This window comes from Rattus norvegicus, chromosome 15 (assembly GCF_036323735.1).
Source record: "Rattus norvegicus strain BN/NHsdMcwi chromosome 15, GRCr8, whole genome shotgun sequence".
NCBI lineage: Eukaryota > Metazoa > Chordata > Mammalia > Rodentia > Muridae > Rattus > Rattus norvegicus.
In genome coordinates, this window is record NC_086033.1 from 18,935,768 (window position 1) to 18,962,220 (window position 26,453).

At 43.3% G+C, this 26,453-nt stretch overlaps 1 long non-coding RNA gene across 2 annotated transcripts; it reads right to left on the reverse strand.

The window, feature by feature from the left end:
- Positions 1 to 1,656: 1,656 nt before the first annotated feature.
- Positions 1,657 to 25,455, reverse strand: LOC102548458 (uncharacterized). Of its 2 annotated transcripts, none has more exons than XR_005493869.2 (4): positions 21,071 to 25,455; positions 19,422 to 19,498; positions 19,171 to 19,290; positions 1,657 to 4,013 (listed from the first exon to the last, which is right to left on the reverse strand). It is a non-coding gene; the product is annotated as an uncharacterized LOC102548458 (long non-coding RNA). The 2 variants fall into 2 exon arrangements; XR_005493868.2 differs by lacking the exon at positions 1,657 to 4,013 and adding an exon at positions 5,277 to 9,234.
- Positions 25,456 to 26,453: the final 998 nt, after the last annotated feature.

Here is a 26,453-nt window from a genome sequence, read left to right on the forward strand (position 1 = left end):
TGATCACAGAGCCACAAAGTCGCGATGTGTTGCACCCAAGAGGACACTGGGTTTTCACCTATTATCAAGCAACCCACTAACTCTGAGAACTCTTGTGTTCTCTGCCAATATATTCCCTTCCACTTAGGAAGGCCAGCCTTCTCATGATGCCAGCAACTAAGAATTTTGACCAAGACGTAAATAACTGGAGGGAAGAGAGAAGCTGTATATTAATCAAGTCTCCTACTCAGGTTAGGTTCTCTGTGAAAGGCAAGAGCAGCCTGCTTTTAGAAATATGATGGTGGCAGCCACAAGCCATTTAGCTTTGATAAATGCAGAGACTGTGGCTTGGAGGGCACCTGTCTCCAACTAAAATGGGAACAGAAAGAATTATGACCAGAGAGAGATGGGAGAGGGCAGTCGATCCATTTACCAGAACTCGTGAAATGAAGTCATTAGCCAACAGACAAACAAAGGGCAGAAACATTGTTCAGTCTGATATCATAACTGGAGGCCCCTACTTAAAAGAATTATTAGAATGAATGACAAATATCCCAGGCTGGTTGTGAATCAAGCCAGCTTTACTTCCTGGACTGTCTGCCTGCCTCCTTTTTATGCTCCCAGGGAACCCTTCTCAGCAAGTCGCCCACTGTAGAAGCTCTTGATCAACTGGTGGTGCATATTTAGGTGCTCAATAAACATTCATTGAAAGACTAGACAAATTGTTGCCTGGGTTCTGTACTCCTTACTGTGGAAAAGAAAAGGAATATAGTCTCTAGAAAATGGCCATGCTCGCCACTCGAATGTATTAACCTCATTTAAGGGTGTTCATCCAAGCAGTCCACATGCTTGTGTGCTTGTTCATAGATACCGACCTCCAAGATGGCTGCCGATGATTCTTGGGTCTTAAAATTTAACACTACCATATAACCCTTCTTATCCTAAAGAGTAATGAAGAGGTCTGTCTGTCCAGTGTAACCAATAATAATTCCAAAATGATAAAGGATCACTTCTAAGCCTACATCACAAAAGATACTATAGCCACCTTACTCTCCTGGACAGCTGGAGAAGAGCGAAACTGTCACGTAAGAAGATTCTAGAAGCTTTCCGCAAGATCCATATAGCGAAGAACAAAGGTTTGTTTGTTTTTCCAGGAGCCGGCATGAACATATCACACAAGTGGACAAATCGTTTTGGACTCTTTCAGTCCCCAAGCAAACCTTCAGAAGTCTGCAGCCCCATGAGCAACCACAGCACAGAACCAATCATGGAGGGCAGAGGAGAGAACTCTGCCGAATCCATGCTCAGAACAGAAATCAAAAGCCTGAGAATCTTACCTCTCACACAATGAGGTATGGCCCACTTCCTTTCTAACCAGTCATCTGGAAGCCATTATACAAAGGCTGGGCCAATCCCAGACCTAGAAACAAACACCTGGATCTAAAGTGAAAATGACCTAATGGCTCCTCGCTTCCCTCTTTTCTTTTTTTTTTTATTAAATATTTTATGTATTTACATTTCAAATGTTATCCCCTTTTCTCTGGAACCCTTTATCCCATCCGCTCTCCCCCTGCTTCTGTGAGTGCTGCCCCTCCCTCCTTCCCACCCACTTCCTCTTTTCTAAGGAATAATTATCTCAGTTTTTTTCTCAAGTACATATACCAAGATCTTTTGGTATACACAGAGGAGACAAAAAATTCTATACACCCTCTCTCTCTCTCTCTCTCTCTCTCTCTCTCTCTCTCTCTCTCTCTCACACACACACACACACACACACACACACACACACACACACAAAGATAAACAAATACCATACTCTTTATTTTTTTGTGTGTTTGGTTTGGTTTTTCAATACAGGATTTCTCGGTGTAGCCCTAGCTGTCCTGGGCTTGCTCTGTAGACCAGGTTGGACCTGAACTCACAGAAATCTGCCTGCTTCTGCTTCCCAAGTGCTGAGACTAAAGGGGTGAACCAGTCCTAGGTACATGCTTTTATGTATTCATATCCCATAAACAAAAGCTGACAGGTAAGATTTTACTTCTGCAATATCCCACAGTGCTAAGAGTCCTTTGTCACCCATAGCTCTAGCTAGGTGAACTTCATGTCGGAAGGTTTCTACATGTGTATAATCAAGACAGAGTCTCGTTCTCCTTGATAAAATGATTAGCTAGTGGAGGAGAAAACTTTGGTTAGAATGTGTAAATGAAAGCAAGGCGTGACAGTGAACCTTCAAGGTTCCCTTAATCAGTCATTTCCTGAATTTCACACACAGGAGTGAGATCTCTTCACATACTAAATGAGCTGTCCTGTGTCACCATTAGTAACTTCCATCATGAGATCATGAAAGACACCCTATCTTCCAGAGTGACTCTTGTCACACTCTCCACAGACAGCAGCCAGTGAGCATGTCATGGGGACCTCTGAGCAGCTCTCTACAGAGACTGCAAAGGTGAAGAACAGAGGGTTTCCACTAATGGCAAACCCAAACTGAACGACCATGTGATTATGTTCTCTTGGATGGAAACAACCAACCCCAGTGGAATCTTTAGATGATTTTACCCCAACTAACATTTAAATTACAATTTTATTTCTGATTGTACAGCTCCCAGCCTGAATCACAGAGCCAAACTGCTCCTGGATTCCTGACCCACAAGCATTGTGAGAGATAATAAATACATATTTACTGGGGTTGGGGATTTAGCTCAGCGGTAGAGCACTTGCCTAGCAAGCACAAGGCCCTGGGTTCGGTCCCCAGCTCCGAAAAAAAAAGAAAAAATAAATAAATAAATATATATTTACTCTTTTGAAGCTTCTGGGTTTGGAGGTAGGTTTTTTTTTTTCTATAACAATAGGTAACTGATCAGCAACATGGTGTTACCAAGTGGTCTGTTAACAAAACGTTCCAGCAATACAGAGCTACTGCGATCCCAACCCATCAGCACAGCAGACGTCTACACTGAATCTGTATAGGAATAGTCCCATTGAGAGCCAGACAAGGAGGGATTTGGGGGGCCCCACCCCTAAATATCGAACTACTTCCTACAAATAGATTTATGGTAAGGGAGGGCACTGCTTTCAGTAAATGAGTACGCATCAGATTCTCGGAACCAGTGTGGGTTTCCTGGTAGGATGGGAGGCACAGGACTGGGTGGAGACGGCAGGACTAGCTAAAGCACACTGACAACCTTTGTGCCAGGCAACAAGAAAACAATTCTTTCAACCAGGACACCTAACTTCCCATCTGGAAAAGGTCACCATTGTAAAGATGAAGTCCTTCAACTGTCCAAACACACTCGATTCCCTCCTGCTTGGTTCTGCCCCAACTCAGTGAACAAAGGCGCACCAGCATCCGGGATGGACGCTAAGTCTTGCGAAAGCCGGGTTGATCTCTAGTCCTGATAAAAGCGGTTTACGTGTGTGGAGGGGACACGCCCAGCAGTAAAGCATGTGTTTGTCGGGACCCAAATGTACTTGGTAAAGATCACTCCCTTCATTGTGAAACTATCAGTTCTTTGAACAACTAACTTGACCAACATTTGCTTTCAGTGTGTACTTTTTGTGGGTGTGAGCAGAAGCAGGAAAAAAAAAAAAAAGAGGAGATGACAGTATTTGCTTCCAACAGCGCGGAGAAATCAGTCCCCACGAAGCACTGACTCGTCCAATATACGACCTTGTATTCCATCCTCTGGGAATCCTGAAAGGAGAATTCCCATCACACCGATACATCATGAGGTCTTCCATGGAGAGGAGTACGTTGATTGATAGCTGTTCTTGTCGGGGAATGCCACACAGCCCTTGATGGTAGGAAGCTCAGGAATGGGAGAGTATTGTTCCGGGTGACTCCTCTTACTTCTCTATACTTGCATAAAAGAACAGTGGTCATTCTACATCATATATTTATTAGGTTCTGTTTACTGATTCTTAGCCCTGTGATTGGCAGCAAGCTCACTGGTTCAGCATATGTCCACAGACTTGAGAGCTGAGATAATGCTAAATAACTGGTTCCCGAAGCTATCCAGAAGCCAAGCTGAAAGCTGAAACACAAAGGCAGACACATGAATCCCAGCAGTCAGGACAATGAGGCAAGCAGATCATGAATCTGAAGCCAACCTGGGCTACGTAGGGAGTCTACATAAATAAAACAACAAAGCTGGTATTCACTCCTAGGTCCCTGGTCCCAAAACTTACACTACTAAGTAACTACTCTAACAGCAGAAAATATGCAAGTAAGTGAAGTCATATTATCCAGCAAAGAGCAATCTAAATAACTCCAGAATTGTATGTATACATTTATAATATATAGTGAAGAGGAGAAAATATACCCAAAGTATTGACAGAGGTGTAAAAACTAAAGATAAACAAAGGGGACTATTTAGTATTAAGCAGAGAGAGAACACTGTCCATCTTTTTTTTTAATTTTTATTTATTTATTTTATTTTATTTTATTTTATTTTTATTAACTTGAGTATTTCTTATATACATTTCAAGTGTTATTCCCTTTCCCGGTTTCCGGGCAAACATCCCCCTCCCCCCTCCCCTTCCTTATGGTTGTTCCCCTCCCCACCCTCCCCCCCATTGCCGCCCTCCCCCCAACAGTCTAGTTCACTGGGGATTCAGTCTTAGCAGGACCCAGGGCTCCCCCTTCCACTGGTGCTCTTACTAGGATATTCATTGCTACCTATGGGGTCAGAGTCCAGGGTCAGTCCATGTATAGTCTTTAGGTAGTGGCTTAGTCCCTGGAAGCTCTGGTTGCTTGGCATTGTTGTACATATGGGGTCTCGAGCCCCTTCAAACTCTTCCAGTTCTTTCTCTGATTCCTTCAACGGGGGTTCTATTCTCAGTTCAGTGGTTTGCTGCTGGCATTCGCCTCTGTATTTGCTGTATTCTGGCTGTGTCTCTCAGGAGCGATCTACATCCGGCTCCTGTTGGTTTATACTTCTTTGCTTCATCCATCTTGTCTAATTGGGTGGCTGTATATGTATGGGCCACATGTGGGGCAGGCTCTGAATGGGTGTTCCTTCAGTCTCTGTTTTAATCTTTGCCTCTCTCTTACCTGCCAAGGGTATTCTTGTTCCCCTTTTAGAGAAGGAGTGAAGCATTCACATTTTGATCATCCGTCTTGAGTTTCATTTGTTCTAGGCATCTAGGGTAATTCAAGCATTTGGGCTAATAGCCACTTATCAATGAGTGCATACCATGTATGTCTTTCTGTGATTGGGTTAGCTCACTCAGGATGACACTGTCCATCTTAATTAGGAGTTACTATTGCTATGATAAAACATCACGACCAAAGCAACTTGGAGAGAAAAGGATTTATTTGGCTTACATTTCCACATCATAGTTCATCACCAAAGGAAGTCAGGGCAGAAAATCAAGCAGGACAGGAACTGGAGGCAGGAGCTGATGCAGAGGCCATGGAGGAGTGCTGGGTACTGCCTTTCTCCTGTGGCTTACTCAGCCTGCTTTCTGATAGAACTCAGAGACGCCAGCCCAGGGACAGCGCAACCCACAAAGGACTGGGCCCTCCCAGAAAATGCCTTACAGGCTTACCTAACCCTATCTCATAGAAGCATTTTCTCAATGGATGCTTCCTTTTCTCTGATGATTCTAGCTTATGTCAAGTTGACATAAAACTAGCCAGGGCACTGTCATATCCAATAGGCCATGTCTCTCCATATACTGAGATTTTGTCATTTTTCCTGGTCTGTGAGATAGACACATACACAGATAAGGGCAAGGTAGACTGTGCACTTTCTATAAAGACAGAATTACAAGGTGCAGTGTGTGTAAAATGTAGCTCAGTTGGTAAAGTGATTGCCTAGCATGTACAAAGTCTCCAAACTTTGTACAGCTATGGTGATACATGCTTATAATCCCAGCACTAAAGAGATAGAATCAGGAAGATCCTCCTCCTCCTCGAGGAGTTCAGTATCATTCTCAGGCATATAGTTAAGGTCAGCCTGGGCTATATGAGACCCTATCAGACACAACACCACACACACATAGACAAACGGACAGTTTCTCTGAGTAACATTTCTTATCCAAGTACAGGGCTAAGTGAAGTTAACAAGCTATTGCTCTCATTGACCCTATTCAAGGGACCGACATACTCTTCTTAGGTATTTAGGTCAAGGCAAGCTTATGCAACGATTTTGAGCATCTCTTCGGTCACTCAGTGTGCTTGCAGAGTAGGGGAACTGGACAAGGGTCACCTGGAGATAGCATGATGCGTCTTCCATGCTGAGCTTCCCTCTTGGAAGTGTATCCTCGAAGCATAATGTGGATTCTCCCAAAATCAGTTGACTTTGGTCCTAAGACGGACCCACTCAGTTCCCGAACTCTTCAAAGACAGGAAAGAAGAGAAGACATTTTTCCTAAAAATTCTGCCTTTCACTCAAGTGCTAGGGAGTAAAGTGTTCCAGATCGGGTGTAGGGAGAGGCAGGGGGATGGCCAGATGGCCATGAGAACAAATGGAAATCTGCAACTGATGAGAGATAGGGGGCATCTCCAGGAAGAACTGGAGCCCTGGGACAGGGGAGGCACCCACGAATCAATGGGGGTGTCCCCAGTTGTGACTCATAGCACTGGGGATATGGAGCCTGGGGAGGCTGCCTCCTGTGGCCAGGCAGGAACCCTGGTGCAGAGATAAGGACACCAACACACCCACAAAACTTCTGACCCAATACTTATCCTGTCTACAAGAAATGCAGGGGTTGGGGATGGAAAAGGGAATGGCCAACCAGTAACCTTCCCAACTTGAGACCCATCCCATGGGCAGGCACTAATTCCTGACACTATTAATGATGCTCTGTCATGCTTACCAACAGGAGCATGTTGTCCTCCTCTGAGGGGCCCAGCAGCTGACTCAAGACAGATACAGACACCCACAGCCAAATATGGATGAAGCTTGGGGATTCTTATCAAAGTATAGGAGGAAGGATTGCAGCCCCAAAGGAGTTAGGAACTCCAGAGAGAGACCAACAGAATCAACTGACCTGGACCATTGGGGCTTTCAGAGGCTGAACCACCCACCAAAAAAAAAAAAAAAAACATGCACAGGCTGGACCTAGGCCTCTCCACACAAATGTAGCAGATGTACAATTTGGCCTTCATATGGGTCCCAAACAACTGGAGCTGGGGATATCTCAAGTTGCTTGTATATGGAATATTATCTGGGCTGCCTTGCCCCGTGGGAGAAGAATCACCTAGCCTTGCAGAGACTTGAAGTGCCAGGGTGGGGGGATACCCATGGGGAGCTCTACCTGCTCAGAGGACGAGGAGAGGGGGGAAGAATTGTGGGAGGAAGTGACAGGGGTGGGGGTCAGTGAGTGGACTGTAAAGTCAATAAGTAAAAAGTAAATTAAAAATTAGTTAAATATAAAAAAAATGGCTGCCTGGTCTGGCCCCAGTGGGAGAAGATGCACCTAATCTAGCAGAGACTTGATGTGCCAGAGTAGGGGATACCCAAGGGGGCCACTCTCAGAGGAAAAGGGAAGGGGGTTTTGGGGAGGGACCAGGAGGGGGAGGTAACAGCATTTGAGAAAGAAAGGAAGAAATGGAGAGAGAGAGAGAGAGAGAGAGAGAGAGAGAGAGAGAGAGAGAGAGAGAATAACGCAGCATCCCTGCACCACTCCAGGAAATGGTGTGGCCCCAGCTCTGTGTTTGCACATGAGCTTCAGGTAGAATTTGTTCCAAGGCTGACACTGGGAAGGTTTGACCTGGTTGGCCCTGAAAGGGGAAGGCAAACACTGTGGTTAAGGCATTAAGATCTTTTTTTTTATTCGATATTTTTTACTTACATTTCAAATGTTATCCCCTTTCCCAGTTTCCCATCCATAAACCCCCTATCCCATCCCCCGCCCCCTGCTTCTGTGAGGGTGTTCTCCCACCCATCCCTTCCTGCCTCCCCACCCTGACATTCCCCTAGATTGGAGCATCTAGCCTTGGCAGGACCAAGGGCTTCTCTCCCATTGTTGCACAACAAGGCCATCTTCTGCTGCATATGCAGCTGGAGCCATGGGTCTGTCTATGTATAGTCTTTGGATGGTGGTTTAGTCCCTGGGAACTCTGGTTGGTTGGCATTGTTGTTCTTATGGGGTTGCAAACCCCTTCAACTCCTCCAATCCTTTCTCTAACTCCTCCATTGGGGACTCCATTCTCAGTTCAATGGTTGGCTGCGAGCATCTACCTCTGTGTTTGTCATGCTCTGGCAGAGCCTCTCAGGAGACAACATATCAAGCTCCTATCATCATGCACTTCTCAGCATCAACAATATGGTCTAGGTTTGGTGGCTGTATGTGGGCTGAATCCTTAGGTGGGGCAGTCTTTGGATGGCCTTTCCTTCAGTCTCTGCTCCAAACTTTGTCTCGGTATTACCTCCTATGAATATTTTTGTCCCCCCTTCTAAGGAGGACTGAGGCATCACACTTTGGTCATCATCATTCTTGAGCTTCATGTGGTCATTGCATTGGATCTTGGGTAATCCAAGCTTTTGGGCTAATATTCCCTTATCAGTGAGTGCATACCATGTGTTTTTGTTATTGTTGTTGTTGTTGTTTTGGTTTGGTTTGGTTTGGTTTGGTTTTGGGGTTTTTTTTTGTGATTGGGTTACCTCACTCAGGATGATATTTTCTAGTTCCATCAATTTGCCTAAGAATTTCATGAAATCATCGTTTTTACTAGCTGAGTAATATTCCATTGTATAAATGTACATTTTCTGTATCCATTCCTCTGTTGAGGGACTTCTGGGTTCTTTCCAACTTCTAGCTATTATAAATAAGGCTGCTATGAACATAGTGGAGCACGTGTCCTTGTTATATGTTGGAGCATCTTTTGGTTATATGCCCAGGAGTGGAATAGCTGGGTCCTCAGGTAGTACTGTGTCCAAGTTTCTGAGGAACCTCCAGACTGATTTCCAGAGGTTGTCCCAGCTTGCAATCCCACCAACAGTGGAGGAGTGTTCCTCTTTCTCCACATCCTCATCAGTATCTTCTGTCAGCTGGGTTTTTGATCTTAGCCATTCTGACTGGTGTGAGGTCAAATCTCAGGGTTGTTTTGATTTGCATGTCCCTGATGACTAAAGATGTTGAACATTTCTTTAGGTGCTTCTCGGCCCTTCGATGTGAGGGTGAAAGTGAAGATTTATCTTGCCAGCCACACCCGACTGCCTGCCAAGGTGGTTTCCATAGCCACGACATGGAAGTTACTGTAAGCACTGGCCGTGTGTGGGCCGATGGGCCGTGTTTACAGACAACCTACAGGGATAGATGAATGTCTATTTAGTGAAATCTCCCAGCAAGTAGAGCTTGTCTGTCTGTCTATCATTCCTCTCTATACCTCAGTCTCCTCACCATGGAAACACTACCTTTGGGCTAAAAAGATGTCTCCATGCATAAGTGTTGATTGCACAGGTATGAGAACCCAAGTTCAGGTCTCCAGAATCCATGTAAAACCTGGCCAGGTGTAGCAGCTACCTGTAATTCCGGCCCTCGGAAGGCAAAGAATGAAGGTCAGAGGGAAACGCTGGTTACCTAGACCAGCTGGGATGGGTGAGCTCTAGATTCAGTGAGAGATCCTGACTCAATAAATGAAGTGGATTGATAGAGGGTAATAGCTGTGGATTTCAGGCCTTTGCACATGTGCACACACGCATTTATACAGTGCATTTACATACAGGCACAGACACACACAAAAATAAAGAGTATCTTCACCTGGAATGAGGAAATCCAAAAACACTGGTTGGCAGGGCATGCTGACAGGTCTGACTTAGAACACCTTGAAACTGAGGTCTTAAAACAGCATCACCCTAGAGACCCAACCGCCTGGTCAGGTGGGCACTCCTGAGGCTGCAGAGCGGAAGAGACCACCAACACTGCTCACCCCTGCCCACATCCCTGGCCCAAGAGGAAACTGTATAAGGCCTCTGGGCTCCCGTGGGGGAGGGCCCAGGAGCGGCAGGACCCCTGCCTGAGACACCGCCGGAACCTGAAGGAAACAGACCGGATAAACAGTTCTCTGCACCCAAATCCCGTGGGAGGGAGAGCTAAACCTTCAGAGAGGCAGACAAGCCTGGGAAACCAGAAGAGACTGCTCACTGCACACACATCTCGGACGCCAGAGGAAAACACCAAAGGCCATCTGGAACCCTGGTGCACTGAAGCTCCCGGAAGGGGCGGCACAGGTCTTCCTGGTTGCTGCCGCTGCAGAGAGCCCGTGGGCAGCACCCCACGAGCGAACTTGAGCCTCAGGACCACAAGTAAGACCAAATTTTCTGCTGCAAGAAAGCTGCCTGGTGAACTCAAGACACAGGCCCACAGGAACAGCTGAAGACCTGTAGAGAGGAAAAACTACATGCCCGAAAGCAGAACACTCTGTCCCCATAACTGACTGAAAGAGAGGAAAACAGGTCTACAGCACTCCTGACACACAGGCTTATAGGACAGTCTAGCCACTGTCAGAAATAGCAGAACAAAGTAACACTAGAGATAATCTGATGGCGAGAGGCAAGCACAGGAACCCAAGCAACAGAAACCAAGACTACATGGCACCATCGGAGCCCAATTCTCCCATCAAAACAAACATGGAATATCCAAACACACCAGAAAAGCAAGATCTAGTTTCAAAATCATTTTTGATCATGATGCTGGAGGACTTCAAGAAAGACATGAAGAACTCCCTTAGAGAACAAGTAGAAGCCTACAGAGAGGAATGGCAAAAATGCCTGAAAGAATCGCAAAAATCCCTGAAAGAATTCCAGGAAAACATAAATAAACAAGTAGAAGCCCATAGAGAGGAGACACAAAAATCCCTGAAAGAATTCCAGGAAAACATAAATAAACAAGTAGAAGCCCATAGAGAGGAGACACAAAAATCCCTGAAAGAATTCCAGGAAAACACAATCAAACAGTTGAAGGAATTAAAAATGGAAATAGAAGCAATCAAGAAAGAACACATGGAAACAACCCTGGATATAGAAAACCAAAAGAAGAGACAAGGAGCTGTAGATACAAGCTTCACCAACAGAATACAAGAGATGGAAGAGAGAATCTCAGGAGCAGAAGATTCCATAGAAATCATTGACTCAACTGTCAAAGATAATGTAAAGCAGAAAAAGCTACTGGTCCAAAACATACAGGAAATCCAGGACTCAATGAGAAGATCAAACCTAAGGATAATAGGTATAGAAGAGAGTGAAGACTCCCAGCTCAAAGGACCAGTAAATATCTTCAACAAAATCATAGAAGAAAACTTCCCTAACCTAAAAAAAGAGATACCCATAGACATACAAGAAGCCTACAGAACTCCAAATAGATTGGACCAGAAAAGAAACACCTCCCGTCACATAATTGTCAAAACACCAAACGCACAAAATAAAGAAAGAATATTAAAAGCAGTAAGGGGAAAAGGTCAAGTAACATATAAAGGGAGACCTATCAGAATCACACCAGACTTCTCGCCAGAAACTATGAAGGCCAGAAGATCCTGGACTGATGTCATACAGACCCTAAGAGAACACAAATGCCAGCCCAGGTTACTGTATCCAGCAAAACTCTCAATTAACATTGATGGAGAAAGCAAGATATTCCATGACAAAACCAAATTTACACAATATCTTTCTACAAATCCAGCACTACAAAGGATAATAAATGGTAAAGCCCAACATAAGGAGGCAAGCTATACCCTAGAAGAAGCAAGAAACTAATCGTCTTGGCAACAAAACAAAGAGAATGAAAGCACACAAACATAACCTCACATCCAAATATGAATATAAAGGGAAACAATAATCACTATTCCTTAATATCTCTCAATATCAATGGCCTCAACTCCCCAATAAAAAGACATAGATTAACAAACTGGATACGCAACGAGGACCCTGCATTCTGCTGCCTACAGGAAACACACCTCAGAGACAAAGACAGACACTACCTCAGAGTGAAAGGCTGGAAAACAACTTTCCAAGCAAATGGTCAGAAGAAGCAAGCTGGAGTAGCCATTCTAATATCAAATAAAATCAATTTCCAACTAAAAGTCATCAAAAAAGATAAGGAAGGACACTTCATATTCATCAAAGGAAAAATCCACCAAGATGAACTCTCAATCCTAAATATCTATGCCCCAAATACAAGGGCACCTACATACGTAAAAGAAACCTTACTAAAGCTCAAAACACACATTGCACCTCACACAATAATAGTAGGAGATTTCAACACCCCACTCTCATCAATGGACAGATCATGGAAACAGAAATTAAACAGTGATGTCGACAGACTAAGAGAAGTCATGAGCCAAATGGACTTAACGGATATTTATAGAACATTCTATCCTAAAGCAAAAGGATATACCTTCTTCTCAGCTCCTCATGGTACTTTCTCCAAAATTGACCATATAATTGGTCAAAAAACGGGCCTCAACAGGTACAGAAAGATAGAAATAATCCCATGCGTGCTATCGGACCACCACGGCCTAAAACTGGTCTTCAATAACAATAAGGGAAGAATGCCCACATATACGTGGAAATTGAACAATGCTCTACTCAATGATAACCTGGTCAAGGAAGAAATAAAGAAAGAAATTAAAAACTTTTTAGAATTTAATGAAAATGAAGATACAACATACCCAAAGTTATGGGACACAATGAAAGCTGTGCTAAGAGCACTCATAGTGCTGAGTGCCTGCAGAAAGAAACAGGAGAGAGCATATGTCAGCAGCTTGACAGCACACCTAAAAGCTCTAGAACAAAAAGAAGCACATACACCCAGGAGGAGTAGAAGGCAGGAAATAATCAAACTCAGAGCTGAAATCAACCAAGTAGAAACAAAAAGGACCATAGAAAGAATCAACAGAACCAAAAGTTGGTTCTTTGAGAAAATCAACAAGATAGATAAACCCTTAGCCAGACTAACGAGAGGACACAGAGAGTGCGTCCAAATTAACAAAATCAGAAATGAAAAGGGAGACATAACAAAAGATTCAGAGGAAATTCAAAAAATCATCAGATCTTACTATAAAAACCTATATTCAACAAAATTTGAAAATCTTCAGGAAATGGACAATTTCCTAGACAGATGCCAGGTATCGAAGTTAAATCAGGAACAGATAAACCAGTTAAACAACCCCATAACTCCTAAGGAAATAGAAGCAGTCATTAAAGGTCTCCCAACCAAAAAGAGCCCAGGTCCAGACGGGTTTAGTGCAGAATTCTATCAGACCTTCATAGAAGACCTCATACCAATATTATCCAAACTATTCCACAAAATTGAAACAGATGGAGCACTACCGAATTCCTTCTACGAAGCCACAATTACTCTTATACCTAAACCACACAAAGATACAACAAAGAAAGAGAACTTCAGACCAATTTCCCTTATGAATATCGACGCAAAAATACTCAATAAAATTCTGGCAAACCGAATTCAAGAGCACATCAAAACAATCATCCACCATGATCAAGTAGGCTTCATCCCAGGCATGCAGGGATGGTTTAATATACGGAAAACCATCAACGTGATCCATTATATAAACAAACTGAAAGAACAGAACCACATGATCATTTCATTAGATGCTGAGAAAGCATTTGACAAAATTCAACACCCCTTCATGATAAAAGTCCTGGAAAGAATAGGAATTCAAGGCCCATACCTAAACATAGTAAAAGCCATATACAGCAAACCAGTTGCTAACATTAAACTAAATGGAGAGAAACTTGAAGCAATCCCACTAAAATCAGGGGCTAGACAAGGCTGCCCACTCTCTCCGTACTTATTCAATATAGTTCTTGAAGTTCTAGCCAGAGCAATCAGACAACAAAAGGAGATCAAGGGGATACAGATCGGAAAAGAAGAGGTCAAAATATCACTATTTGCAGATGACATGATAGTATATTTAAGTGATCCCAAAAGTTCCACCAGAGAACTACTAAAGCTGATAAACAACTTCAGCAAAGTGGCTGGGTATAAAATTAACTCAAATAAATCAGTTGCCTTCCTCTATACAAAAGAGAAACAAGCCGAGAAAGAAATTAGGGAAACGACACCCTTCATAATAGACCCAAATAATATAAAGTACCTCGGTGTGACTTTAACCAAGCAAGTAAAAGATCTGTACAATAAGAACTTCAAGACACTGAGGAAAGAAATTGAAGAAGACCTCAGAAGATGGAAAGATCTCCCATGCTCATGGATTGGCAGGATTAATATAGTAAAAATGGCCATTTTACCAAAAGCAATCTACAGATTCAATGCAATCCCCATCAAAATACCAATCCAATTCTTCAAAGAGTTAGACAGAACAATTTGCAAATTCATCTGGAATAACAAAAAACCCAGGATAGCTAAAGCTATCCTCAACAATAAAAGGACTTCAGGGGGAATCACTATCCCTGAACTCAAGCAGTATTACAGAGCAATAGTGATAAAAACTGCATGGTATTGGTACAGAGACAGACAGATAGACCAATGGAATAGAATTGAAGACCCAGAAATGAACCCACACACCTATGGTCACTTGATTTTTGACAAAGGAGCCAAAACCATCCAATGGAAAAAAGATAGCATTTTCAGCAAATGGTGCTGGTTCAACTGGAGGGCAACATGTAGAAGAATGCAGATCGATCCATGCTTATCACCCTGTACAAAGCTTAAGTCCAAGTGGATCAAGGACCTCCACATCAAACCAGACACACTCAAACTAATAGAAGAAAAACTAGGGAAGCATCTGGAACACATGGGCACTGGAAAAAATTTCCTGAACAAAACACCAATGGCTTATGCTCTAAGATCAAGAATCGACAAATGGGATCTCATAAAATTGCAAAGCTTCTGTAAGGCAAAGGACACTGTGGTTAGGACAAAACGGCAACCAACAGACTGGGAAAAGATCTTTACCAATCCTACAACAGATAGAGGCCTTATATCCAAAATATACAAAGAACTCAAGAAGTTAGACCGCAGGGAAACAAATAACCCTATTAAAAAATGGGGTTCAGAGCTAAACAAAGAATTCACAGCTGAGGAATGCCGAATGGCTGAGAAACACCTAAAGAAATGTTCAACATCTTTAGTCATAAGGGAAATGCAAATTAAAACAACCCTGAGATTTCACCTCACACCAGTGAGAATGGCTAAGATCAAAAACTCAGGTGACAGCAGATGCTGGCGAGGATGTGGAGAAAGAGGAAAACTCCTCCATTGTTGGTGGGATTGCAGACTGGTAAAACCATTCTGGAAATCAGTCTGGAGGTTCCTCAGAAAATTGGACATTGAACTGCCTGAGGATCCAGCTATACCTCTCTTGGGCATATACCCAAAAGATGCCTCAACATATAAAAGAGACACGTGCTCCACTATGTTCATCGCAGCCTTATTTATAATAGCCAGAAAATGGAAAGAACCCAGATGCCCTTCAACAGAGGAATGGATACAGAAAATGTGGTACATCTACACAATGGAATATTACTCAGCTATCAAAAACAACGACTTTATGAAATTCGTAGGCAAATGGTGGGAACTGGAAAATATCATCCTGAGTGAGCTAACCCAATCACAGAATGACATACATGGTATGCACTCATTGATAAGTGGCTATTAGCCCAAATGCTTGAATTACCCTAGATCCCTAGAACAAACGAAACTCAAGACGGATGATCAAAATGTGAATGCTTCACTCCTTCTTTAAATGAGGAAAAAGAATACCCTTGGCAGGGAAGGGAGAGGCAAAGATTAAAACAGAGACTGAAGGAACACCCATTCAGAGCCTGCCCCACATGTGGCCCATACATATACAGCCACCCAATTAGACAAGATGGATGAAGCAAAGAAGTGCAGACCGACAGGAGCCGGATGTAGATCGCTCCTGAGAGACACAGCCAGAATACAGCAAATACAGAGGCGAATGCCAGCAGCAAACCACTGAACTGAGAATAGGTCCCCTGTTGAAGGAATCAGAGAAAGAACTGGAAGAGCTTGAATGGGCTCAAGACCTCATATGTACAACAATGCCAAGCAACCAGAGCTTCCAGGGACTAAGCCACTACCTAAAAACTATACATGGACTGACCCTGGACTCTGACCCCATAGGTAGCAATGAATATCCTAGTAAGAGCACCAGTGGAAGGGGAAGCCCTGGGTCCTGCTAAGACTGAACCCCCAGTGAACTAGTCTATGGGGGGAGGGCGGCAATGGGGGGAGGGTTGGGAGGGGAACACCCATAAGGAAGGGGAGGGGGGAGGGGGATGTTTGCCCGGAAACCGGGAAAGGGAATAACACTTGAAATGTATATAAGAAATACTCAAGTTAATAAAAAAAAAAAGATAAAAAAAAAAACAGCATCACCTGATGGAATTGGGAGGGTAGGCTGCGCAAAGGCGATGTATAAGCTACTCTCTGCTTTCTCTCAGGCTGGATCACATTCCTTTCTGCTTCAGGCTCTGCTACACATGAGCTCTAGATTAGTGTTTCTTATGACAGGCTGGTTTTCCAAAATGCTTTATAAAGACCAAGCGATGCCATTAATGTATCTATCAGCTTGCAGTGAGCTCCTAAGACATAATTAGATGGCTGCCATTAAGCCTAGGGAACAGTAAGCCCTGAGAACAGTCAGCAAGGGGAGGCTGTGTTTTCCCTTGTGCTTCCCCTGATGTAGCTGTGGGATGGATGTCGAACTCAAGTGTCAGTGCCACCCTCTGGCCAGAGTTCCCAAGACAGAATGTCATCGATGAGACCTTGTGACTTTCTGTACAGGAGAGAGATTCTCTACTGGCTCACAATAGCTGAGTCTTCAGTATTATTGAGAACTGACTGATGGCTTGGTATTGGTCACAGTGAGAGTATTTACAACACAGGAATCAACAAATGCTACCAACAGGGGCTGTGAGAGAGAGAAATGAACAGGAGTCTGTTTGTCAGCATGCCGCTGGTTCTTACCAAAGGAAGGTTCTGGGACATAAGGATCTGCAGGCCATCCCAGCACCTGGAGGCTCTAGCCAGCTCTCAGGTGATTATCTGAGTCATTTTTGGTGCAATAACTACCTTCCCTCATCTTCTAGGATCAGTCAACCAATTCTGAGCTCCTGCTTCCAAATAGTTTCCATGGTGGTACCCCTGGCCTCCTCACCAGCACTCTTTCCTCATGGCTATGCCAGAACCAAGAATTTTCCCAGTCTGGGATTCGGCAAACTTTATCTTTTTGGTTCTAGAATATTCTCTCCCTGCTCCATTGAGAGTGGCTGGGATCTTCCTATCTTTAGATCCCAACCTCAAAGTTACTACTTTTGAAGTCTTCACTAAACTATACTATCTTCTGTGTGAGAGATCTGTAGAAGTAGGTGAGGGGTCTCCTGCCAGCTCAGTACTACAGTGGGTGTCAGAGAAGATCTAGACAAGCTCTTATGACTATGTTTTCCATTGTGTCATCCTCCCACAACCCCCACTTATCACTAGATAAAATCAAGAGGAATCAGTTGCCATCTGATCTCTGCTCGTGCCCTGAGACATTTATTTTTTGTGAGTTCTTCTTTTCTATGGCTTCAAGAGGTCACAGGACACTCCCTTTTGACTTGTCCAAAAAGCAGAAAAGGATTTTGGCTCTACCAGACATTCTAGATACCAGTGAAACCACTTGGCCTCCAGCATCAGCATCAGATAAATAGAGATCAGTCGTCTAATACGGAAAAATAAAATAAAATGTTCTAAGAGCATGCAGACATGCCAAGGAGGCTCTGCCAAGAGCTAAGCTATTGATAAGTGATATGGCAGGCCTCAAGGTTGACTTCCACTGACTTCCATCACCTAGTGAACATAATCCCCTCCTTTGAGCGCAGGTGGGAACTTCAGCTTCCGGTATAGGATAAACTCGAAAGGATTTTTCTTATTAATACCTTATTTCAGCTTATTTGTCACAGAAATAAGATAGGATTCAGTGAGCGTGGAGATGCTTCTCGATGTTGGCTGAAGTGAACAGCCATGCCTCAGAGCCTACCTGTCAAAGAGTCATAGTCTCACCCTCTCCGGCCTGAGCATAGTTTCCAGCCAACAGCAAGTAGACATCTGGGACCTTCAGTCACACTGAGAGATATATGTTAGCCTGTCAGAGAACGTGAATGAATTTGGAAATGAACTCTCCCTCCAGACGAGCCTCCAGTGAGAGCTCAACCAGACTAATGCCATGATTGCAGCCTTGAGAGATACCAAGTACAGGATCCAGTGAGAGTGTGCCAGACTCAAGGAACTATGATGTAATAAATGTGTGAGCCTTTGAATCATTTAGAGTGACAATTCATGCGGCCAGTAGGCAAAAGAGTACACTGTGAAAGCCAGAAAGAAGACCTGTGTTCTATCCTCAGGACCCAAGTAAAGATGGAGAGAGAGAACAAACTCAGCGAATTTGCCCTCTGACCTTCACATGTGCATTTAACCACACAGCACACACATGCTACCCATCATATATATAAAATAAAAGTATTTCTAAAGGCTACAATAATTGTTATGGAGTGATGGACAACTAATGTAGACTATACAATCTCTCCCAGGTGAAAACAGAAAGAAATAGTTAAGAGAAGAAATGTGAGTAATACATTATAGACTCGCTTTGTAACAACTTATTTGTGGTAATGTGAAGCCATCTCTGCTGCCATATAGAGAATTTTGGTTACTCCCTATACTGTAAAACTTAGCTGTTCATCAGTATATGAAGAATCTACTATGTGGCAGGCCCTGTGTTGAAGACTGAAAACTCACAAATGACTGTGACAAAGCCCTTCAAGAGGTTACAGACGAGGAGGCAGACAGCACACAGCACTACATATGCCTACAGAGGCTGGCAGGGCGAGTACTGTGAACAGACCATGACCAGAGAAGGGTAAAAGCCTGCTCAGTTTTGTGCCAATACAGTGGGAGAGAGTCTGAGTGTGTGCTCATGTTGTACTTGGGTCCCAAGAAGTAACTGCTACATTTTCAGAAATCTCCAGATCCAGTTAGAAAGCATACCACTGTTAGTTGAATTATGTAAGTGTATAAGCAAAAATAGATTTAAAGCCAAGGTAATACATACTCAATACCCATCAGATATTATTTGTCTGCAATTGGCTCTCCTATGACCTGAGTGTGTTGTATGTGTAGAATGGTACTTCTCACCTCTCTCTTTCCAACATGCTACAAAACATTGTTTGAGGAATGGTTCCTCCCATCTCTTCCTACCTGAATGCTTAGAAAGTTGATGACGGCAGCTTGAAACCACATGCACTGTGTGTGTGTCTACTGTGACAGCTGAGACCCTGCAACTCTGAGCTCAGTCCATTGCTGCCTGGTTGTCTAAACCTTTAAAAAGAAAGGGACAGAAAGGTGCTGATAATACAGATTAAATCTGAAAAAAATCTGCCATAATTATTGCAACCATTATGTTAGAAATAGAATCGAAATTTTAGAGAGCTGAGTGTAGTGGTACACACCTGTAATCACAGCCACTTGGGAGGTCGGGACGGTAGAGTGACGCGTTTGAGCCCATTGCGGGATGTACAGTGAGATCCTGTCTCCAAAAAATGATGGCAAGAGGTTTCAAAAACTGTTAACCTGACTCAGCAAATGTCGCTCATGTCCTCGAGGATGAAATCTTGGCATATATCTTTCTTGCTTTACTGTCCCCTGACTCATTAACATGAAAGTAGCAACATGACAGCATTATTAGGTTCAGTCATTTGGTGACTGGATAGACTTTTTTGCTGAGTCAGACACAAAGCAAAGAAATATTCATGGTTTAACTTTGTCCTGACATCGATAAGGACTCTTTCCCATTATTCTTCATTGGGCATATATGACTGAGGCTCAGGGAGAGGAGTTTTCAGACCCTGTGCCCCTAGATGACAGGTGAGGCTGAGGTTTTCCTGGGCATCTTGGGGGAGATGAAAAGTGAGCATGGAGGGACTCATGGAGAGTAAGTCCTCCTCCAAATGCTCACCGTAACTGTAGCAACAATGAAGACAACACATGGGAGAACCAGAAACAAAACTCTTATTTTCATATTTCTTAGGAAATAAACTATTCCCTTCAACTGCTGGGAAAGTTTTGTTTTCAGAAGATTTTGAGTACCTATTATAGAAGTCTCCTTTTATCCAGCAGAGTGACATTCCAGGACCATCAGAAATACTTAAAATCATGGAGAGTAGCACACCCTATCTAGCAGATGTTTTTTGTCCCATAAATGCATGAGGAAAAAGAGCTCCTCTCCAGGCACAGAACAAGGAGCAGTTATAATACACTATGATAAAATGCTGTTTAAATGTGGCTCCTCTGTCCCTCTGCTCTTTTTCTTTCTCTCTGAATATGTTTCCATGTAATATTTCAAGTTCGAGGTTGACTGTGGGTAACTGAAACCTCAGAAATAGAAACTACTGATCCAGGGGAAATAAAACACTATCAGTCTAAGGATGTGAAAGAAGAGGAAGGGAGGGAAGGAGGGGAACAAAGAAACAAATAACAGAACCATCTGGTAGTGTCTGTCCTGAGCTGTATCAGGAAATTGATGACTGTATTTTTCTTTCCATTGTGGTTTTTTTTTTTTTATAGGCCCAGCCTGGTTTCTAGCCCTGAGAAAGTGTCAGTTAAATATGTTTTATTGATATATAATCAGAGAGCTGAATGCTGAAGGGATTGGTCAAACCCAAGGACCAGCCTCCTCCCCCAATTACGAGGGCACCTAGAGAGAAGCAGAGGAGTCAACCCCCAAATTGTGTCACGTGTACCTTCTCCAAGGTGCCCTGTAATGAGACCTGCTGGCCACATCCCGGATGGAGTCTCCTACTCAAGGCCCAGTTTCTGGAACAGAAATTCTAGTAGCTCCACCCTATACCTCTGCCTACTGTAAGTTAGAGTCCACTGCCCAAGGTTTAGATTCCTGGCAACCCAGCCACCAAGAAGTTAGAAAGGGCACACACTCCCTGGTGCAATGAAAGAACAATAGTCATAAACTCCAATTTAAAAACCTGTAAGTCAGTCATAAAGATGAGCTGTTTCCTCCTCAGGGCTTCAGGAAGTCTACCCCGCCCAGGGGCTCCCTACCCTGGAAAGGCATTGGTGACTACCCCGCCCAGGGGCTCCCTACCCTGGAAAGGCACTGGTGACGTGGGAAGATCGTAGTTCAGTCCACACTCAAAGAACACCTCTGCGTGTTAAACTACATTCACACACAGGAGGACGTAGCCAATGGGGAGCCTGGAAGAGAGAGAAAGGAGGGTAGAGAGGGAGTATGGTGCTAACAGCGATCTGATTATAAAGTTATGTCTCTTAACTGTAGCAGAGGGGAGAGAAATAGGAAAAAGAAAATTAACATTTCTGCCAGAGGGTGTTGTTCAGCAGTAGGACACTTGTATTCTATCCACACAACCCTGGCCCCAAGCCCAGCATGAGAGAGAAGGCAGACACGAGAGCAAGTGGGATAGAAAAAAGAAGAGACTGGTGAAACAGAAAACAAAAACAAAATCACAACTCCATCTCCAAGGAGCAATCATTTATGAACTGAAGTTCTCAGACCTGGGAGGTCACGGGTCCAGGAGATAAATTATCCTGGGCCATTCAAGCACCCTAGATAACAACTTATTGCCCACATCTCTGCTTGACCTGAGAGCCTTGTGACCAACAGATAGAAATTCACTCTGGAATGTACAAACAGACCCCTAACAAGGCTAATAATGTCTTCAGATAACAGGTTTATACGAGAGGCTTTCCAGCTTTGCGGTAACCAGGGTTTTCTTGTTTCTGTTCCTATAAAGGTTTCCTTAAAACTGTTAGCACACTCAAACATGAGTTCTCCTCACGGAGTGGCCTAGTTTGGTAGCTTCTCTGCACTGCTGCTAACAGGTTTCAGAACCTTTAGCTTAAGGTGTAATTTTATTCCATTTTATGTGTATGGATATTTTGTGTGCATGTATATCTGTACGCTGCTTGTGTACCTGGTGTCTGAAGGAGTCAGAAGGCATCAGTGGATGCCCTGGAACTGGAATTACAGATGATTGTGAGACGCCTGATGCGGGTGCTGGGAATCGAACCTCGGTTCTCTGAAAGAATGACCAGTGCTCTCAACTGTTGAGTCATCTCTGCACCATTCTGTTTGCTTTTAACATACAGTTTCAAAGTGTTTGGACACGTTTGGTTGGTTGGTTGGTTGGTTGGTTGGTTGGTTGGTTGGTTGGTTGGTTTTGGACTACCCAGTTGGTTAAATTACAATCATTTGGCTTCTCATTCAGTGTTTATTTCAAGGAAGAAGGAAATGGGTTTTTAAAAACCTGCCATTTGATACTCCAACCAGCCTTGGGTTTGAGAAAGGCATTAAATAAGCTTATAAGTATTTAGAAAATGGACAAGTCTAACTTAAGATTAGTGCTCTCACAGGACCCCCGTTGAAGGAATCAGAGAAAGGACTGAAAGAGCTGAAGGGACTTGAGACCCCATATGTACAACAATGCCAAGCAACCAGAGCTTCCAGGGACTAAGCCACTACCTAAAGACTATACATGGACTGACCCTGGACTCTGACCTCATAGGTAGCAATGAATATCCTAGTAAGAGCACCAGTGGAAGGGGAAGCCCTTGGCCCTGCCAAGGCTGGACCCCCAGTGAACGGGATTGTTGGGGGGAGGGCAGTAATGGGGGGAGGATTGGGAGGGAAACACCCATATAGAAGGGGAGGGGGAGGGGTTAGGGGGATGTTGGCCTGGAATCCAGGAAAGGGAATAACATTTGAAATGTAAATAAGAAATACCCAATTTAAGAAAGATAAAAAAAGGGGGGGGGGTTGGGGATTTGGCTCAGTGGTAGAGCGCTTGCCTACCAAGCACAAGGCCCTGGGTTCAGTCCCCAGCTCCAAAAAAAAGTAAAGAAAAAAAAAAGAAAGATAAAAAAAAAGATTAGTTTTCTCAATGGAGAACATTTGATCCTAAATAGATTCTTCTTTGCACACCAACCTGAAAGACTTAGGCAACAGAATTAAAGAATAGAATTAAAAATGAATAGGTAACCTTTACCACAGTACATCTTGTAAGTGGAACAAAATTGTAGGTCAAAGGTTTCGAGACTGTGTTGCTGTCCCAAACCCTCCATTGCAAGTCTTGCCTGGTTACAGAGATCGCCGGTTCAGGCTCTGTGTCCTTTATTAGGTGTCTTTGTTAGGGTCACCCTCATAGATTCCAGGAAGTTTCCATTGCACTAGGTTTCTGCCTTGCCCCTAAGGTGCCCCCAATTCCAGTTGTCTCTCCCAGTATTTTCTCCCACAATCCTCCCCTGACCTGATCCCTCCTGTTCCCATCCCACCTACCCTAGTCCACCAGCAATAGCTCTATTTCTCCTTCCCAGGGAGATTCATGTGTCCCACCTGAGCCCTCCTTAGTACTTAGCCTCTCTGGGTCTGTAATTAATAGCATAGTTATCCTTTACTTGACGGCTACATCCACTTATAACTGAATACCTATGATGTTTATCTTTCTGGGTCTGAGTCACCTCACTCAGGATAATTATTTTCTCTAGTTCCATCAGTCTGCCTGAAAATTTGATGTTGGTATTTTTTCTAACGGCTGAGCAATGTATATTCCATTGATGGATGTACCATTTTTTCAGTTGAGGGACATCTAGGTTGTTTCCAGTTTCTGGCTATTATGAATAAAACTGTTGTAAACGTAGGTGAGCAAGTGTCAGCGTGGTAGGATTAAAGTGTCCTTTGGGTATATGCCCAGGAGTGATATAGCGAGGTCTTGAGATAGATCAAGTCCCAGTTTTCCGAGAAACCTCAGAAATTAGGGGAATGGCCAAACAATGACCAGCCCCGATTGAGATCCATGCCATGATAGGGAGCCAACCCCTGACACTGCCTTGGAGAGCGAGGAACAGGGGACGGATAGCCCAGGTACCTAGGGTAGAAGCAAACATCACTAGCAAAAGAAACCAATAAAATAAAAAGAGTCCTAATGGTTGTATGCTACACTTCCAGGCAGGAGCCTAGCATAATTAATGAGAAGAAACTGATACAGAGAACCACAGCCAAACATTCGGCAGAGACCACAAAATCCTGAGGAAGAGAGAAGGGAAGGATTGTAGTAGGAGCCAAAGGGGACAAGAACAACACAAGAAAACCTGCAGAATCAACTAACCTGGGCTCATAGGGGCTCACAGAGACTGAAGCAACAGTCACAGAGCCTGCATGGGACTTGACCTAGGCCCTTGCAAGTATGTTATGGTTATATAGCTTGGCCCTCTTGTGGGGCCCCTAACGGTGGAAGTAAGGGGTGTCTCTGACTCTTTTGCCTGCTTCTGGAGCCCTTTTCCTCCCCTTGAGTCACCTCATCCAGCCTTGATATGAGGAGAGGTGTCTTGTCTTATTGCAACCTGATATGCCGTGCTTGGTTGATAGACCTGGGAAGCTTGCACTTTTCTGAAGGGAAATGGAGGAGAAGTGGATGAGGGGGGAGGGGGAAAAACTGGGAGGAGGGGGGACTGCAGTCAGGATGTACTACATGAGATGAAAATGAAAAATGAAAAAATACGAATCTGCAGCCTACTTTAATTTGAAAATTTGAACATCTAAAGAAAAATGAGAGAACTGGTGATTTAAAAAATTAATAAGAGCTCAGGAAACTACATCTAAGTTAAAAGGAGGTGTTAAAAGTGAATTGAAAACTAATAAGAAAAATTTAGAGATCATGCCAGAAGAAAGATAACACACGCATGCACATATGAACACAGACACACGCATGCACACACACGCGTGTACACATGCACACATGCACACATGAATACACACACACACACACACACACACACACACACCTACCTATATTAACTTTTCTCAACCCCTCTACTCGAATCTTACATTGCCTCTTCCTTCTTTAGCTCCAAAAGAAAATTCCATGTCAGAGGGGAATATCACATGACCTGTTCCTGTTCTAGAATAAAACTTAGAGGGAAAAGAAGATCCTGTGCTGTATTAACATTTCCCACCTGTGAGTACACGTCTCCGTTAACTAACTGTTAAGTAGGGCACAGTAGTGATCTAATTCCACACACCACGCTTCACCTTTGACCTTCTTCCTTTTCATTAGACCTTTCTTACATCTCAAAGATACCAACACGTGGCATTTCTTTGTTTTACTGAGATGTAAACCCTGGTTGTGTTATATGTCCTTGTGATAACTGTCTTCTTGTAAAGAAAACTCAATCTGTACCTACAATTCTTAAAAGTAACTAATGAACAAAACAGAGCCATCCAACTTTACATTTTTATCTACTGTAATCACTACCCTTGGCCTAATTTAAAACATCTGTGTATGAAATTGCAGACATTATAGGATATATTTTTACTAATACATTTAAATATCTGAGAAGTTTAACTGTGCATAAGCTTTTTAACATTTTTTTCTTTTTCTTTTTCCCATCTTTATTAAATTGGGTATTTCTTATTTACATTTCAAATGTTATTCCCTTTCCTGGTTTCCAGGCCAACATCCTTCTAACCCCTCCCCTTCTATGTGGGTGTCCCCTCCCAACCCTCCCCCCATTACTGCCCTCCCCGAAACAATCCCATTCACTGGGGGTTCAGTCTTGGCAGGGCCAAGGTCTTCCCCTTCCACTGGTGATCTTACTAGGATATTCATTGCTACCTATGTGGTTGGAGTCCAGGGTCAGTCCATGTATAGTCTTTGGGTAGTGGCTTAGTCCCTGGAACTTTTTAACATTTTTAATTTGTTGTATCTTAATATTTTTCATACCAACAGAAACATAGTAATCCAACTGGTTGGGTCTAGTTAATAACTTCCCTCTTGTTCTTAGTGGGGAAAAGTTCATTTGGCTTTTGGCTCTAAAAGTATAGGTTTAAAATACAGTTGTGCCTTGCCCCTGGTGAAATTCCTTTTGTTCTTCCTAACATCATATGTCATAAAACAATATTTGACCTCCTAGGTACAAAGTATGGCATGTGGTCAACAGGAAACACTGTGAACTGAAATCTCCCCCCAAAACAAGAATTAAGCCATGTCTCTGATATTCTATGAAGCTAAATGACTTATTAGAACTTCTGTGTTTAGAATGTCTGTGAATTTACCTATTTTACGCCCAGAGACAAATTCTCTTAGCATGTCTTAGCCCCCTAAACCGTCATTTGTTGTCCACCACTGTCTGTCCTAACAACCTGTGACTATCAGGAAAAAATTGGAGCACACAAATAGACCACAAGTTTCCACCAACTCAAAGACCAAGAACATCATCAGATAGCATTTGAGACCTGAAACAGAGACTTCTCCACTTTTGAAGTCACCTGACTCTCTGACGTTTCCACCAATTTTATTTGAAAAGTGTCTTGATGCATAATTTTTTTTCTGTTCTCATGAAAACATCGTAAAACTAAATCTGTGCCCCTGGGTCTTGATCACATATTTTCAGAACTTGTCATGTTCTCAGTCTTTAATCTCTGCGTGTGTCATATGCATTGTTGTGATCCTAAT